This window comes from Saccopteryx leptura, chromosome 3 (genome assembly GCF_036850995.1).
Source record: "Saccopteryx leptura isolate mSacLep1 chromosome 3, mSacLep1_pri_phased_curated, whole genome shotgun sequence".
NCBI classification, from domain to species: Eukaryota; Metazoa; Chordata; class Mammalia; order Chiroptera; family Emballonuridae; genus Saccopteryx; species Saccopteryx leptura.
In genome coordinates this window covers 170,722,097-170,737,406 of record NC_089505.1, presented here as the reverse complement: position 1 = coordinate 170,737,406, position 15,310 = coordinate 170,722,097, and the positions used below count along the sequence as shown (strand labels likewise).

The following is a 15,310-nucleotide window of genomic DNA, read 5'->3' as shown; positions in this document are numbered from 1 at the left end:
TTTTCCACCACCAGGAAACCTCTTGCTCGGATTTCAATGTGGTTGGGGGAACCCAGATTGAGTCCTCACAGGTACCCCAGCAAGCACCGTCTTAGTCACTGGGAGAACTCATCAGACCACGTTGCAGAAGCCAAAGAACACCAGCTCTGCTTTATTTTGAGGTTTGAAACCTGGCTTCACTTGCAGATATTTTCATAGAAGTCACCTTCTTTTCATGGACATGAGTCAATAACTGGCTGGCTACTGTGTGGTGGGTTCCAGTATGTGACCCAGATGACAGTACATATTCTTTTAATGGGATGCATGGGAAGCTTTCAAAGAAATATTTGGAAAACTTCCCAGAAGACTGATCAACTGGGGATGTCAGGCATCCTGCTCAGGAATGAGTGTTTTACCTTTGGAGAGCGCTGAAGATCATCTTCCTAGCACCGGTCTCATGAGGAAAGGGCATGTATAGTTAAAGCAGAGGAGCCATCCGCAGAGTAAGTGATGAGAACACAGGGTAACTAGTAATGAATATTTCAGACTGGGACTGTGTTAAGGGATCAACTCACACAGAAATGCACAACCAGCCTTCTACAATTACAGTTTGGATTTCTAGGTCAATTACTATTCCAAACACATATGCAATGTCCTACTCATCCTGTTTTCAGAATTCTCACCACTGAACTCACCCTTCAGATTCATTCTCAGAATTTTCCTCAGACCCAAGGAATGCTCATGTTAAACATCTGCAACCAAGAGACTGAAAAGGTCAGAAAAACATAGTAAAGTAGCCAAAAATAAGTAAAATTCTCTATCAGTGACAATATGCTCAATCATACACAGCTGCAGGGGAATTCTGGCAAACTTTCTGAGAATGCAAAACCATGAATGACTTCTTTTATTATTGTCTTCTGAACTGACATCTCAGTAGAAATAACAAACTTGAACCATGATGCTGAAACAATGCTTAAAACTAATATTTTAATTTAGAATCTTAAAGCTAGCCAAACTTCCTCAGGCCTGTGATCAGTATGATTCCTCTTCAACACTAAATGTGCCACAAACCTCATTGGCCCTTTTAAGATGCAGTATGCTTTCTGCATATACCTTCACCACTACAGCATACTGTATCTTTAAGTAAAGGAATTATTATATTTATTTTGGCATATAATTCCCTCCCCTCTGTCAGATTCCCAGTGCTTTCTTTTAGATATTTTAAAGAAGTAGAGGATATTTTTATCATTAATAATTTTTAGAATAATGAATTAGAAAAGAATATTAGATCATATTTTGTCTTCTATTAATCATAAAAATTGTCTTAAAACTCAGAGAAAACGAAACTCTTATCAATGCAACCACATGAAGCATAGTTTAATACTCGTATCACTCAGAGATTTTTTTTCTCCCAGGAAATCAGCTCAGAAGGAATCTGCCAAACCCACGCATTAGTTGACTACTTCATGTGGGTCACTGACTTCATCTACCAGATGACCAAATCTTAGTGATCCTTACATTTCTATTATTTATGACTTTGTGTCATTGGGTAGAGAAACTGGTCACATTTGCTGTTCAGTCATCTCTTTGTCACAAGAATGTGAAGACCCTACCAGTAGCTCTTTTTTCTCCTCAATGGGATGTGTAGAAAGTAGAATATATATATATTTTACTTTTGCTACTTCTAGAGATTCTCAGCTTGCCCGAAAGAGATTGAGCCATGAGGATGGGTTAATCATTTTAAGACAATATTGGGGGCAGATAAGGCAAAAGCAGAGAATTTAGTTTTCCTAAACCTTACTTCTCTTTCAATACTTAGTTTAAGTTCCCCTTTCTTCATAAGCCTTTTCTGACTACTATCACCTGCATTGTTCAATCTCTTCATTTGAGTGTAAGTAGCACTTGATTGCTTTCTGTGTTCTCTAAGTTGTGAACAGTTGAGCTCAGGGACCAGGACCAAATTTGATGCTTCTTTGCTATCACCCCTGATGTCTAGCTAACCATCTTAATATCTATAATGGGATTTTGAATCACTATTTCAGATATCAATAAATTTGACTGTAAAAATAGTGACTGAGTCCTTTAGAATTTTTACCAAAATAAATTGATCAGAGAATCCCAGAGAATTTCAGATAGTCCTGTAGGGACTCAAATTTTCCAAAATCTCACAGGTTCTATTTTCAAAGAGATTGAGCAAAGGCATGAAAAGCCAGAGAGTATTTGTATTTCTCATTCTAAGGCTCACCCTGAGATGCAAATAACTTGTAGTCACTAAAATACTCTCTTTTTATGGGCCCATATTTTATGTATAGTATTAAAGTTCTCTGAGGACAGCATCTGAGGCTATTTATCTTTCTCCTCACTGTAACACAAGCAGGAGCTGATATGAAGCCCCACAGAAGGAAGGAGAAATAAGAGAAACATCTATTTGATGTTATGGTTTCAGAGGATTCCCAGGAGCAGTATCACAAATTTAGAAATCCACTTTCTCCAGTGTCTGTAATAAATGTTGTCACCATAGAGGGTGATTTTGTTCATGAGAATTAGAATAAAATAAACACATTTATAAACTACATATCTGAAATTAACCCAGAACTAATACAGTTTTAATGAACTTGGGATCATTTTAACTCCCTGCTAATGGTGACTTGGGTTACCAAGCATGAAAGTCATTTTTTTCATTTATACCATCATTGGAATTGGAATTTTAACATATCAACTAGTTTATAAGATTTTATTTTAGGCTATGGCCAGTTGGCTCAGTGGACCGAGTATCACCCCATGTATGGATGTCTCGGCCTTGATTCCTAGTTAGGGCACACAGAAGTGACCATCTGCTTCTCTCTCCCTCCCACTCCTCTCCTCTTCCCTCTTACCCTCCTGCAGCCAGTGGCTAGATTGGTTATAGCATGGCTTGGGGCGCAGAGGATAGCTCCATTGGTCAGAGCATGTCAGCCACAGGCACTAAAAGTAGGTTGGTTGATTTGAGCAATTGGCCCTAGAGGAGGATTACTGGGTGGATCCTGGTCAGGGTACATGCAGGAGTCTGTCTCACTATTTTCCCTCCTCTCACATTAAAAACAAAGAAATAAAAAGATTTTATTTTATAGTTGAAGAGACTGGAACCTGAGAACCTGAGGAGGTTAAGTAACTACCCCAAGTCACACAGGTAGTGATATTTTTATAATAGAAAAATTATCCAATCATGGATTTGAAAGGGGAGAGAACATTGCTTTCCAAAGATACATATAGAAAATTAGATCTTCTCAATTTTTAATGTAATGACTTCACAATTGGTAACTTCTCTAGCACTCACTTTTTTTCTTGTTTTATATTTGTATATATATATATATATATATATTTATTTATTTATTTATTTATTTTTACAGAGGCAGAGATAGACAGGGACAGACAGACAGGAACGGAGAGAGATGAGAAGCATCAATCATTAGTTTCTCGTTGCGCGTTGCGACTTCTTAGTTGTTCATTGATTGCTTTCTCACATGTGCCTTGACCGTGGGCCTTCAGCAGACCGAGTAACCCCCTGCTGGAGCCAGCGACCTTGGGTCCAAGCTGGTGAGCTCTTTGCTCAAGCCAGATGAGCCCACGCTCAAGCTGGCGAGCTCGGGGTCTCGAACCTGGGTCCTTCTGCACCCCAGTCCGACGCTCTAACCACTGCGCCACCACCTGGTCAGGCTATTTGTATATATTTTTAATCTTCCTCTTCAAGCAGTTTGAGGACCAAACCCAAATCTAAATTAGCTTAATAGATCTGTACATACACAGTGTCTCTCACACATAAGCTCAATAAAAACTCTGTGAATGACCAAATAAAAGAAGGCTCTTTCAGCCTTTCCTCTAAGACTTAGTAAGAAGACAGATGCCAACCCAGAATGGCAGGGGTGAGAAAAGAATAGAGCAGTGTCATAAAGACAGCCTTCTTATTCCCTTTCAGAGTAATTCCAATCGTGGCCCTAATCTAAACACTCCTTGTGGGACACAAATCCATCTCACATAACTCAGTTGTACCATTTCTTTACTCCCATTTACATAAACCAATCAGATATGCCCCAAATGCTGAGCGTTTTTCAGTCTTCATTTTAAAAATGGGATTGGTCGCTATAGCAACTCTGATATACAAATGTCAACTGAATCATCCCTGAAGACGATAGTTCATGCAAAAAGACTAAATTAAATCTGGGGTGGGGATAACAGTGGGGGTGAATGTGGATGGTAAAAACATTGTCTCCCAAATTCCTGGTTTTGGATTATTTAAACTCAGGGCCACTTAGCTGCAGAGAGAAATGGGTGGTACAGTAGATGGGTGGACCTGTAGTGTATTAGCAGTTAAACGATGCTTATGAGTATAGGATGACACTTCTACTTCGTTGTTCCCTCCCCATCCAGAGGATAAGGGCATTTGAAAGGGATGGTACTGGAGGCCCAGAATTCAAACTTAAGCCGCTTAGTTGCTACTACTGTAAATTCTCCCGCACAACGCGGCCCTGCAGCCTCTCTTAAGCACGTAGTGTGAAGAGGTAAAGGAACTTCTGTGTGTAAAATGTAGGTTAGCACATGCTCCACCCGAGCCTTCCCTTAGGGCCCACACTCGTTACGTAAATCACAAGTTACTCGGGGGCGGGGAGGGGGTCCACTCGTGGGAAGGCGGGGGCCGACACACAAATACTGTACTTCCAAAGTCCTCTGGACGGTGCGCCCCTCCCTCCTGTCTCCTGAAAACCGGCCCCGCTCTTCGTAGCCCTCTACCTCCGGAGATGTGGGGCAATGCTGCTGCCTGCGGACCAGCGGCTGTGGCCAGCGGGCCGGGACCGCCACATGGCGCGCTCCCGCCTGATGGTAGCTGCGCTTTGTTTCCACCAGCGAGGGGTGAGTCACCGGCCCCCGCGGTCCCAAAGCTGGGCAAACGCTGCGGCCCAGGCGGCTGTAAATTTAACAGCAGGAGCAGCTACCGAAGCAGCCGCAGCCCGTCGCTGCTCTTCCTCCTCCTTCTCTTCGTCCTCCTCCTCGACCGCTGCCACCGCCGCCTCCTCCGCCTCCTGCCTCCGCCCAGTCCCCTCCTTCTCCTCCCGCGAACTTAGTCAGCGGTTCGCGCCGCGGCGCCGCGATTGGCCAGCGGAAGGTGCCGCGTCACAATGGAGCCGGTCGGAGGCGGCGAGCCTGCCAGCGCGGGGGCTTCCCGCTGAGCCCGCAGCCGCCTGCCGCCGACAAAGTGCGGGCGCCGGGCCGCCGCCTGCGCGCCCGGAGCGGCGCTGGGCGGACACGGCGGGCACCGCGGGCGCCGGAGCTGGGTTCGCGCAGGTAGGTGGCAGTGGGTCGCCCCTGACTCTCGGAGGAGTAGCCGAGCCGACCCAGGTGGTGGAGGTGGAGGCGGGGTGAGGGGCGCAGCAGGTGGGGTTGGCCGAACAGGTGCGGTTACCTGTCCACGCCTCACCTGCGGGCCGGGCTTGCGGGCAGCTGGCTTGGCCAGAGAGATGAGTCACGGCTTCGCTGTCCCCTTGTCCCCGGCCGCAGCGAGGCGGTCCCTCCACCTCAGCGGTCTGGGCGCTGCACCTGAGTATGAGCCCTGGGGCGGTGCGGGAGCGGGGTTCTGCTTTTCCAGACTGCAGTCTCGCCTTTAGGTGAGGAACCTCTCCCGAGGGTGTACGCGTTTGCTCGTTTTCCATTGCCCCCTGCCCCGTCGCTGTTGACAAACATTTTATGCTCATTGGATACTCATTATTCGCCTACAGTTTGATGGTGGTGTTGGCATTCGTTTATTAGATAGAGAAGGGGAGACCTATACCCTTGTAGAGAGAAGCTAAGAGTTTCCTCCCCCTGCGGTGCCGTTGAGCAGGTGCTGAGAGATCAGAAGGGAGGAGGCACGGTGTTGGCTCATGACTCGTGTCCTCAACTGACTTCCCAAAGTCCATAGGTTGCCTTTAGTCAGATGACATTTGTGATGATTCTTGTGGTAAAAAAACAAAACAAAAACCTCTTAGTACCCCCTGTCCCCCCACAAAAAAAAAGGGCAAACCGATATTTAAAAACAACCTACGCGTGAACTTCCTTGAATAAATTTACCTTACCTAAAAACTTTTTTAAAACTCTGTAAAAAGATATCAGCATGAAAATTTTAAGTTGCAAATATGTAGCCAACATAAAATAAAAAATTTGTTCACCTCTTTCTAAGAAGAAATTAAATGAAATGTGTTTTTGTCAGATTGTCCTGTCTCCTAAACCTAAGTGTAAGGTTGAAGCACACAAAAGAAGCCAAGCTTCAGTGTAATTTTTTTTAACAATTCCAGTACCTTTGATGTGTTCTGTTACACCCCGAGAACCCCAAGTGCTCTTTGAGTTGAGGCTGCCAAAGTGACTTTCTTAAACCCCTGGCGTTCCTAGTTTGAAGCTAATCTCTTAGGAAATAGGGCCAGTGTAATTTAATAATATAAGCCCTAACAGGTCTGATTTCTCTTAGCTCCCATAGTGAAGGGGGCAGAGTTTTCACTGAATCTGCAGTTGAATCGTGGCACTTTTCTTATACCGAATATCCCCACAAAATGTTTTTATTGTAGAAAGAAATCTAAATGTTGGAATTAAATTTACTGTTCTTCGAAACTTACTATTTTTCTTCAATCGGAAAGGTGTTTCAATATGTCCAGCCTAATATGAATATTTTCACATTTGGAGTGATTTCATTTGGCTAGTAGTTAAGATTTGCTTTATAAAGACCATCCCCCTGATGCTGTTTCATTCTTCAGAATCCTTATAATGAAAACAACATTAACTAAAATTTAAAAGGCCCTAATCAATACAACTTGAAAAGGATATCAAGTCATCTAATTTTTTAAATAGATTTTATTTTTTAGAGCAATTTTAGGTTCACAGCAAAACTGAGAGTAAAGTACAGAGATTTCCCATATACAGCCTGCCCCCACTCATGCATAAACTCCCTCAGTATCTTCATGCCCACCAGAGTGGTCCATTTGTTACAATGGATGAACCTATATTGACACATCATTACCCAAAGTCCATTGTATACATTAGGATTCACTCTTAGTGGTGTACATTCTGTGGGTTTGGAGAAATGTATAATAATATGTATCCACCATGGTAGTATCATCAGAGTATGATACTATATCATTATATCACTGCCTTAAAAAAACACCTCTGTTTTCTACCTGTTCACCCCTCTCTCTCCCAACCACTGGCAACACCTGTTTTTTTGTTGTTGTTGTTTTTACTATATCCATAATTTTGCCTTTTCTAGAATGTCATATAGCTGAAATCATTAATGTTTGTAGCCTTCTTGTACTTAGTAATACACATTTAAGTTTCCTCCATTCCTTTTCATGGCTCATTTCTTTTGAGTGCTGAATAATATTCCATTATCCCTCCAAGTGTTTTTACACTGGGTATTTCCCTGCAGTGGCATGAAATTTGTGGGGGGTTTTGTTTTGTTTTGTTTTCTGAAGTTGGAGGGGGGAAATATTATAATATTTGGAAGATTCTTATTCTAACCAAAGTTTTTTATTTGTAAACAAGTTCCTATTTTTTTAATTTTTAAATCTTTTGTAGGCATATGAATATTTTTATGCTCCCTTTTCATTTTTATGTTGCCCAAATAAAAACAGCCTATTTTAGATTAAATTAATCCCTGATTTTCATTTACTATCTGTCAAGATGAATTTCTGAATTTAATTTTTGTTCTCATTTCCAGCATCCTTCTTGCCTACACTGATATTTTGAGCAATGAGTGGATGCTGAATCTGTTTTACTCCAGACTTAGTAGAATGATTTGCATTGCTTTCCATATAGAAAGCATGTCTCTCCCTGCTGTACTGACTCTGGGGTACAGGAGCAGCAATTTAGACCACCCAAAGGAATTTAGGGGGGGGGGCCGCTTATAGCACAGAATTTATTTAACAAATTGTAAAATGCATTCTTTTTTTTTTTTTTCAAGTGAGAGGCGTAAAGGCAGACAGGCTCCCACATGCACCCCGACTGGGATCTACCTGGCAAGCCCCCTACCAGGCAATGCTCTGCCAATCTCAAGCTCCTGCCCCATTGCTCGGCAGCCAAGCTATTTTAGTGCTGGAGGCAAGGCCTTGGAGCCATCCTCAGTGCCCAGGGCCAGCTTGCTCAAACCGTTCAAGCTATGGCTGCAGGAGGGAGAGAGTGAAAGAGAGAGTCGGGGAAGGTATGGAGAAGCAGATGGTTGCTTCTCCTGTATACCCTGACCAGGAATTGAACCCGGGACTTCCACACGCCAGGCCGACGCTCTGCTGCTTTGCCACCTGGCCAGGGCCTATAAAATGGATTCTAATTTGTGTCATGTCTATGTTATATTGCTGACTTTTCTTTTATTACCATTTCCTATTTTCATTTTCTTTTCCATCTGTATTTTCTAAACTTCCTACACACCTTTATTATGACAGTTTTTTTCAAATGTTTCAAATAATGTGTTTGGCAGGCATAATTTATTTTTCTTTTCTGGATCATTAAGATCATAAATAAACCTAACCAGAAGGTGACATAATGGATAGAACATCAACCTGGGATGCTAAAGACCCAGGTTTGAAACCCAAAGGTCGCCAGCTTGAAAGTAGACTCATTTGGCTTGAGTGTGGACACACCATCTTGTGCATGGGTTTATAGACATGACCCCAAGGTCGCTGGCTTGAGCAAGTGGTCACTGGCTTGGCTGGAGCCTAATCCCTGCCCAGTCAAGGCACATATGAGAAAACTATCTCTCAAAAAAAAAAAAAAAAAAAAGATTATAAATAAAATTAGCCCTAACTCCAGTCACTGAATCTCTTCTAAGTGCTCACTGCTGTACATTTAGAAATTCAACAAAGGGTAATAATAAACTCCCTGTTCTAGGGCTCCCTTTCATTTAGGATTCTACTCAATTGCAACATAATTTAAATTTACTTCAGTGTTGTTGTGAACTATGCAAAGGAAATGGATAAAAAGTTGTCAGAGCTTCAACCTTGATCTTTCCTTTTGCCTTGTGACCTTTATGCTGTCTTTGATATGGGTCACATGATTCTGTTTGTCCTTTTCCAGACAGTATCTTTGAACTTCATCTCCTGCTTCTTCAGTTTCAGAGATTCTTGTAACTCTTCTTGCCTGTCTCATCCTATGGCCATTTCCAGGGCTCTATTCTACAATACCTACTCCTCAGTCAACAGCATCTTTCCCAGAAGCTACCAGCTGCACAGCTTCTATTCCTCTTCTGGTTCCAGCTCCAAGCAGGTGCCTGAGGTCTTCCTCTGCCCATCTCTAATGGAGGCTAAATTCTTCACCATCAGGTAGTGTATTCCTTCTGGTTGCTTCTTAGGTATGCCAATTTGAGAGCATATTCAAATGTTCCTTTTCTGCCAAACTCCTTACCTCACCCCCAATCTATAGAGCATGGACTTTGCTGACTGATAGGTCTGGGTTTGGATGAGTTGCTGGATTAGTTGAGATTAGCTGCCAGTTACAGAGATCGCAAAGAAGAATGGCTTAAACAAAGTACTATTTGTTTCTCTTTCACATTAAAAAAAAAAAAGATTTCTAGAGAGACAAGCCAGGACAGGTATGATGGTTTTACAGTCTTCTGAGACCTAGCTAGCTGGTTCCCCCTTTTAGATCTACCAGACATCAGGTGAGGCCCTCAATCTCATGGTCCTAGGTGGAGCTTCAGCCATCACATCCAGGTTCTAAGTAGGAGGGAGGGAAGGAAGGGAGGGAAGGGAGGGAGGGAGGGAGGGAGGGAGGGAGAAGCCTTCCTTAAGGAAATTTGCTGAGGCTCTTATACACTTCTTGTTATATCTCATTGGTCAGAACTTGCTGATGTGACCCCACCTAGCTGGAATAGAGATGGTAATACTGTCCTATTCCAGACAGTTTTATGCTCATCTAGAATGTCGAAGGTTCACATCCTTAGGAAGAAAGAGGAGAATGAACATTGGGTAGCCAAACACCACAGCTAGCTACTCTACAACTCTTTTCCTTGATCAATATTACCCATTTCGCAGGATTCTTAGAATTAAAAGAAATATTATGCAGTAAAGCATCTGATACAGTGTCTGGCATAAGACAAGGTTTATGCCATATTCCTTTTTAGTTAGTTCATATTCCTTCTTATTCCTTTTTTGGAATTGCCTAGTTTCCCTACTGCAACACTGTTGGCATCCAAACCCTATTTTAAATATGTGGGCATTTGCCAGTTGGTGGTCTCAGATTGTTTGTACCTTTTCATGGGAGAGAGCAATACATTATTACTCAATGTCAGCATTTATTTTTTAGCTTTAAAACATGGCTTAGATTGAAAACATAGCTTTTGGAATCAGATAGACCCAGATGTGACTCCTGACTCAGTGTGTAACCTTAGCTTCTCGCCTCCACAGTTTCCTCATCTGTGAACTTGGAGTAATAACCAGATGTGAGGACTACCGTGTTTCCCCATGTATAAGACACACCTTTTTGGGAAAAATTTGGGGTCTAAAATCTGGGTGTGTCTTATACAGTGGATGTTGATGTTTTTGCTTGCATTTCCTGCTTTTACACACTTACTTTTGTGCTCATCGTTGAAGACAGTGGTTCTTCATCAGACACAGATGAGGACAAGCTAATGGATGGGAGTTTTGACAGTGATGAGGAGTTGTATGAATTTTATGATGAATAAAACTCGAGTTCAATACTTTATGTAATACATTGTTTTTTAAATTTTGGACTCCAAAATTAAGGTGTGTCTTATACATGGGAAAATATGGTAAATGAAAAAAAATTGTATAGAGTGCTTTACTGATAAAGTAAGTAGTAGCTTTTCTTCTTTAATTTGCTCCAATCTGGAATAAGTTTTTTAAAAATGAACTCTTATTCCATTAAAAAAATGTTTTAATAGTGATCATCTCCATAATATCCAAATGAGTGTTATTAAATTGTTAGTCAAACTTTATTTGAGAGTTTTCTTCATAACCAGTTTAAACCCAAATAGCAGCAACATCTTTCTTATATTTTTTTAAATCAAAAATAGAATAGTTCAGCCTTAAGCTTCCTTAGCTTTGATTTGAATGATTTTGGGCTGTTTCATTCTCAGAAGCTGAGGCATTTCCATGAGTGATTAGATTTCCTAGTATTCTTTTCAGTGGCTATTTATTAAGTGCCTACTGTGTGCCAGACACTGTTCTTGGTTCTGGGAATACATGGTAAGCAAAATGCATTCCCTGCCATCATGGAGTTTGCAGATTACAGGAGAGTCAGCAAGTAAAAAGCGCCACAATGAAAGTTGTTAGGAAGGGGACACACCGTGCGGTGAAAACATGTGCATTTGTCTTAGGGGCAGAGGCCGAATGGAGTCTTAGGAACGAACTATGGCCAGTGAACTGAAAAGTAAAGAGGTAGCGCAGGAGTGAGGTTTGAAACGAGCTCAGACGTGGCCTGAGCCTGCTATGAGGCAGGGATCACAGTGTGCCACAGGTTTCCAATGCCATTACAAAAAAAGTGTTTCATAATGTTTGGAACCATCCTCAAAATAAATATATGCAATATATATATATCTTCTCGATGGAATACTCTGAAAGGGGCTACATAATTCAGGAATAATGAAATCTTTAATGATTTATTCATGCTCCATTGGCAAACTTTAAATATACTTTTTGACACACCAAGCAGATGCATCCGAGACAGTTGGTGGTAAAGCAGGATCTTTTCAGAGAGGGTCAGAGGCTTGGTGTGCATCACCATCACCCTTAGCAAGTGGTATTTGAAGCCATTTGGCTGAATGGGGTCCATGTGAAAGACTGTTGGCAGAGGAATTGGTAACCCTTTATGTAAGGCAGTCATTAAAAATGACCACAGGATGGGAAGTGTGGGCACTGTGTTCCAGACATCTGGCCAGATGCTGTGCCTTGGCTGGCCTCTCTCAGGGCCAGTGGCAGCTCCTATATCTAGTCCCTTCCAGGCTTCCAAGTTTGTGTAGGCTGGAGCCCAGCTCTGCACATTGGCAGCAGGCTACCATTTCTTCTTGCCCTGTCCAGATGCGCTCATTGGGGATTCTTGGGGGGAAAGTTGCCTCTTTAATCCCTTTGATGCCTTGGAGGGTGTCTGGGGAAGCTCTGTCTGTATGTGGCCTCTCAGGGCATGACTGAGCCTCAGGACAGAGCTGCCTTCCACGGACTGCAGGTTTCCTGCTCTGAGTAGATAAATTTAAGGTGAATTCTGTCTATCAAAGATTTTAAAGGTCAACTCCCTAGGCAAAACTAAATGAGTTTGTTCCCAGCTCTACTTCAGTGCCAAAATAAGCAGTCCTCAACAGAGAAATGACTTGTCATCCAAAAGCATTTGTGAGTCATGATGCAGTTTCTCAGACACACAGTGCTATGCCTGGTGCTCAGGTTCCCGGGCTTCCCCAGGAGAGTCTGTGTGGGGCCACAGCGCCCTAACGTGTCACAAGCCTCACCCTGTCACCCTCCCAGGAATGCCTTCGCAGCTGGAACTTTCTGTTGCCCCCTATTTGCCATGTATTTGAAATTCCTCCTTCGCTGACACACCAGGCTTGTTCCTACTTTAGGGACTTCTTAGTGGCTGATCTCTGCCTGGAATGCTCCTCCTTATGAAGTTGCATGACTGCTTCCTTCTCAGTGAAGAGTCATCTCAGAAGTCATGTCAGAGATACCTTCCCTGACCCCCTCCAGTAAAGTTCCCTACCTACCACCCATGCCCCCATCATAGCCTTTCAGACCTCAGTTTATTGTCTGCTTGCTTGTTCATCTTCTAATCCCTTTACCCCCTCCTGTTAATTAAAATATAAGTTCTGTGAAAGCATGGACCTGTCTCCCTGTTTGCCTGCTCTTCAGCCTGGTTTATAGTAAGCTGTTCAAACTGGTACATGTGATATTAGCAAATAATTTTGCCCCTTTGAGAATAAATGGGGAAAATAACACCGATGGTACCTACCTCATAGAACAGATGAGGGCCTGGGGTTAATAGTCTGAAGATTCTTTCTTTTCTCCAAAACTATCTACTTATCTTTAGATTCCATATTTTGTAAAAACAATACTATTTGCCCAATAACATGACCTAGAGAAACCTAGACCGCATTCTAGGCTTGCCTTAGTCGCATTCCTCCCCCACCCACCCCCAGACTGCTTCTTATACAACTGGTAACAACTTGACCATAGTCTTAAGGTTCCTCCCATGGGCACCTTCCCTACACAGCCCCCTGGCTGTCTTGCCTTTTCCAGGATCACTGCTAATCGTCTAACAACCAATAGTTCAGTTTGTAGTCTTTCCTATCTTCTACCCTCCCCCCCCCCAATTTGTTGTTCACCCACAGGGGAGGCAAATCTCATATCATCACTGCCCAGTCTTTTAATGACTTGCTTTGCCACAAGATCAAGTCTAAACCCCTTGGTGAGCCTTACATTGAAGTCTTCCTTTGTTGGCTTCTACAGCTCTCCAGCTTCACCTCTTGGCATCCTGTAATTTCTTAATCACCAGTGCATGTACTATGGACACAGTATGCACAGTCACGTCCTCATACACCAACAATCCTAAACTATTTACAGTACAGGGAGGAAGATGGCCACACTCCATGGCTTTCTTCCTTTCCTCTATCTGGCTTGCTCATATCCCCTCTTCAAACAAATGTCCATCTTTCAAGAATCCATTCAAGCATACCTACCTATTTGGAAAGGCCATTCAAAACAATTTTCTTCTGCCTACCAACCCCAAGAGCTCCTCATTTCCTCTTCTGTGCTGCCTCTGAGCCTTTACCCTTTTATAACATCTGTGCCAGAGAACAGCTGTTTCCTTCTAGATCCTCCTTCATGATTAAGATCAGTTTGTTTATCTCTGTGGTTTCCTGGGCCAGGCATCATAATTAGCATGTGAATGGAAATCTGGGAAAGAATTAGGGAATAAAATTTCAGCATACTTATACCCAGTCCAAAGCTTTTTTTCAGTAACATATATTTGACTGTTGGTTGAAATTTGAAAGTTCTCCTTAAAGGTTGGAAGTAGGAAGGCATATTATATTTATGCTGTTTATAGATATTAGTTGAATAGCAAACGTATTTTGTCAATAAGCTAATGTTTATTGAGCATATACTGTGGTCAGAGTTCTGGATTTGTCCATTTACAGGGGATGCTTTAGATAGCTTTTGCCCTTTTTTGACATGATCCTGACTTTGCCTTTTTATTAGGAGTCAAAATGTTAAATGGCCAGCACTAGCATTTGGCTTTCAGACTTTTTAGAACAGTGTCTTCAAATGTTTTTCTTCCAATATCCCCTAAAATTATTTGGAAAACTATGTGCTCTACTCATACATTTAAAAAGTTAATATCTAGCCCTGGTCAGATAGCTCAGTTGATTATTAGAGCATTGGCCTGATGCACAAAGGTTGCCAGTTCAATGCTCAGTCAGGGCACTACAAAAACAGATCAGTGTTTCTCTCTCTCCTCACCCCCTCTCCCTTCCTCTCTCTCTAAAAAAATAAAAATAGAAATCAGTACATCTAAAAAAATAAGTTAATATCTAAATTATTTTTACCATGATTTTAAGTAGTTGTAATAGACATTTCTGACCTTATAAAGATTGATTTTTTAAAAAATTCCTGTTAATGTACCAAATAGAAGCTAAATTAATACCAAAGTGGTTTCATATCTACCATAGCATCCATTTGAAAAACACATGAACAGGCTCTTCTAGGAAAGTTGGGAATTTTACATAGTTGTTTCCCTCATTCCTCTTCTAGAAAATTTAATTGTAAAGTAACATTATTATGTTTGAAAACCTTTTATTGGTTATCTTATCATACTCTTGTGACAACACATACATACACACACTATATCTTTATTTTTTAAGTTGTTTGACAATAAGGTCCTGTTAAATAAAATTTCTTTTAGATTGAATTATGATTTTTTTTTTAGTACACAATTGACCAGAACAAGTAAATTAGAATTTTAATGAATCATTACTATGCATAGGTAAAGTTTTATTGGAAAATTATCTCTCAATGAGGTTTCTGGGGCTTAAAAACAGTTTATTTATGCATAACTAAATATTACTTATTGCTAGAGTCAGCTAAGCTTCATATGAAATTACATGCTGTTTATTAAATGAAAGTTGCTTAAGAAATCTTGCTGCATAAATCGGTATATGGGAGCGAAGGCAATATAATTCCACCCTATTTTTTAAACTCCTCTGAGTTATGCCAAAAGTTATCAAGTAATTGTTCATAAAATTGATTTTCAGTTTTCTACTAATAACTTAATTAGATGTTCCTCCTGTGTTGCCCCAAGCAAAGAAAAGGAAACTCCCTGACTACAGGATTTGTTTCTC

General features: G+C 41.6%; 1 protein-coding gene across 6 annotated transcripts in view; it reads left to right on the top strand.

Moving 5' to 3' along the window:
• The first annotated feature begins 5,024 nt into the window (after positions 1 to 5,024).
• LRRC8B (leucine rich repeat containing 8 VRAC subunit B) overlaps positions 5,025 to 15,310 on the top strand; it is an 82,660-nt gene continuing 72,374 nt past the window's right edge. For 3 of the 6 annotated variants that reach the window (XM_066376844.1, XM_066376839.1, XM_066376840.1), the window contains exon 1: positions 5,033 to 5,298. The gene's annotated coding sequence lies outside the window, so the exon portion shown is untranslated. Of the gene's footprint in view, positions 5,299 to 9,045; positions 9,291 to 15,310 lie in introns of all 6 variants that reach the window. The other 3 variants (XM_066376842.1, XM_066376841.1, XR_010750286.1) reach the window with 3 other exon arrangements.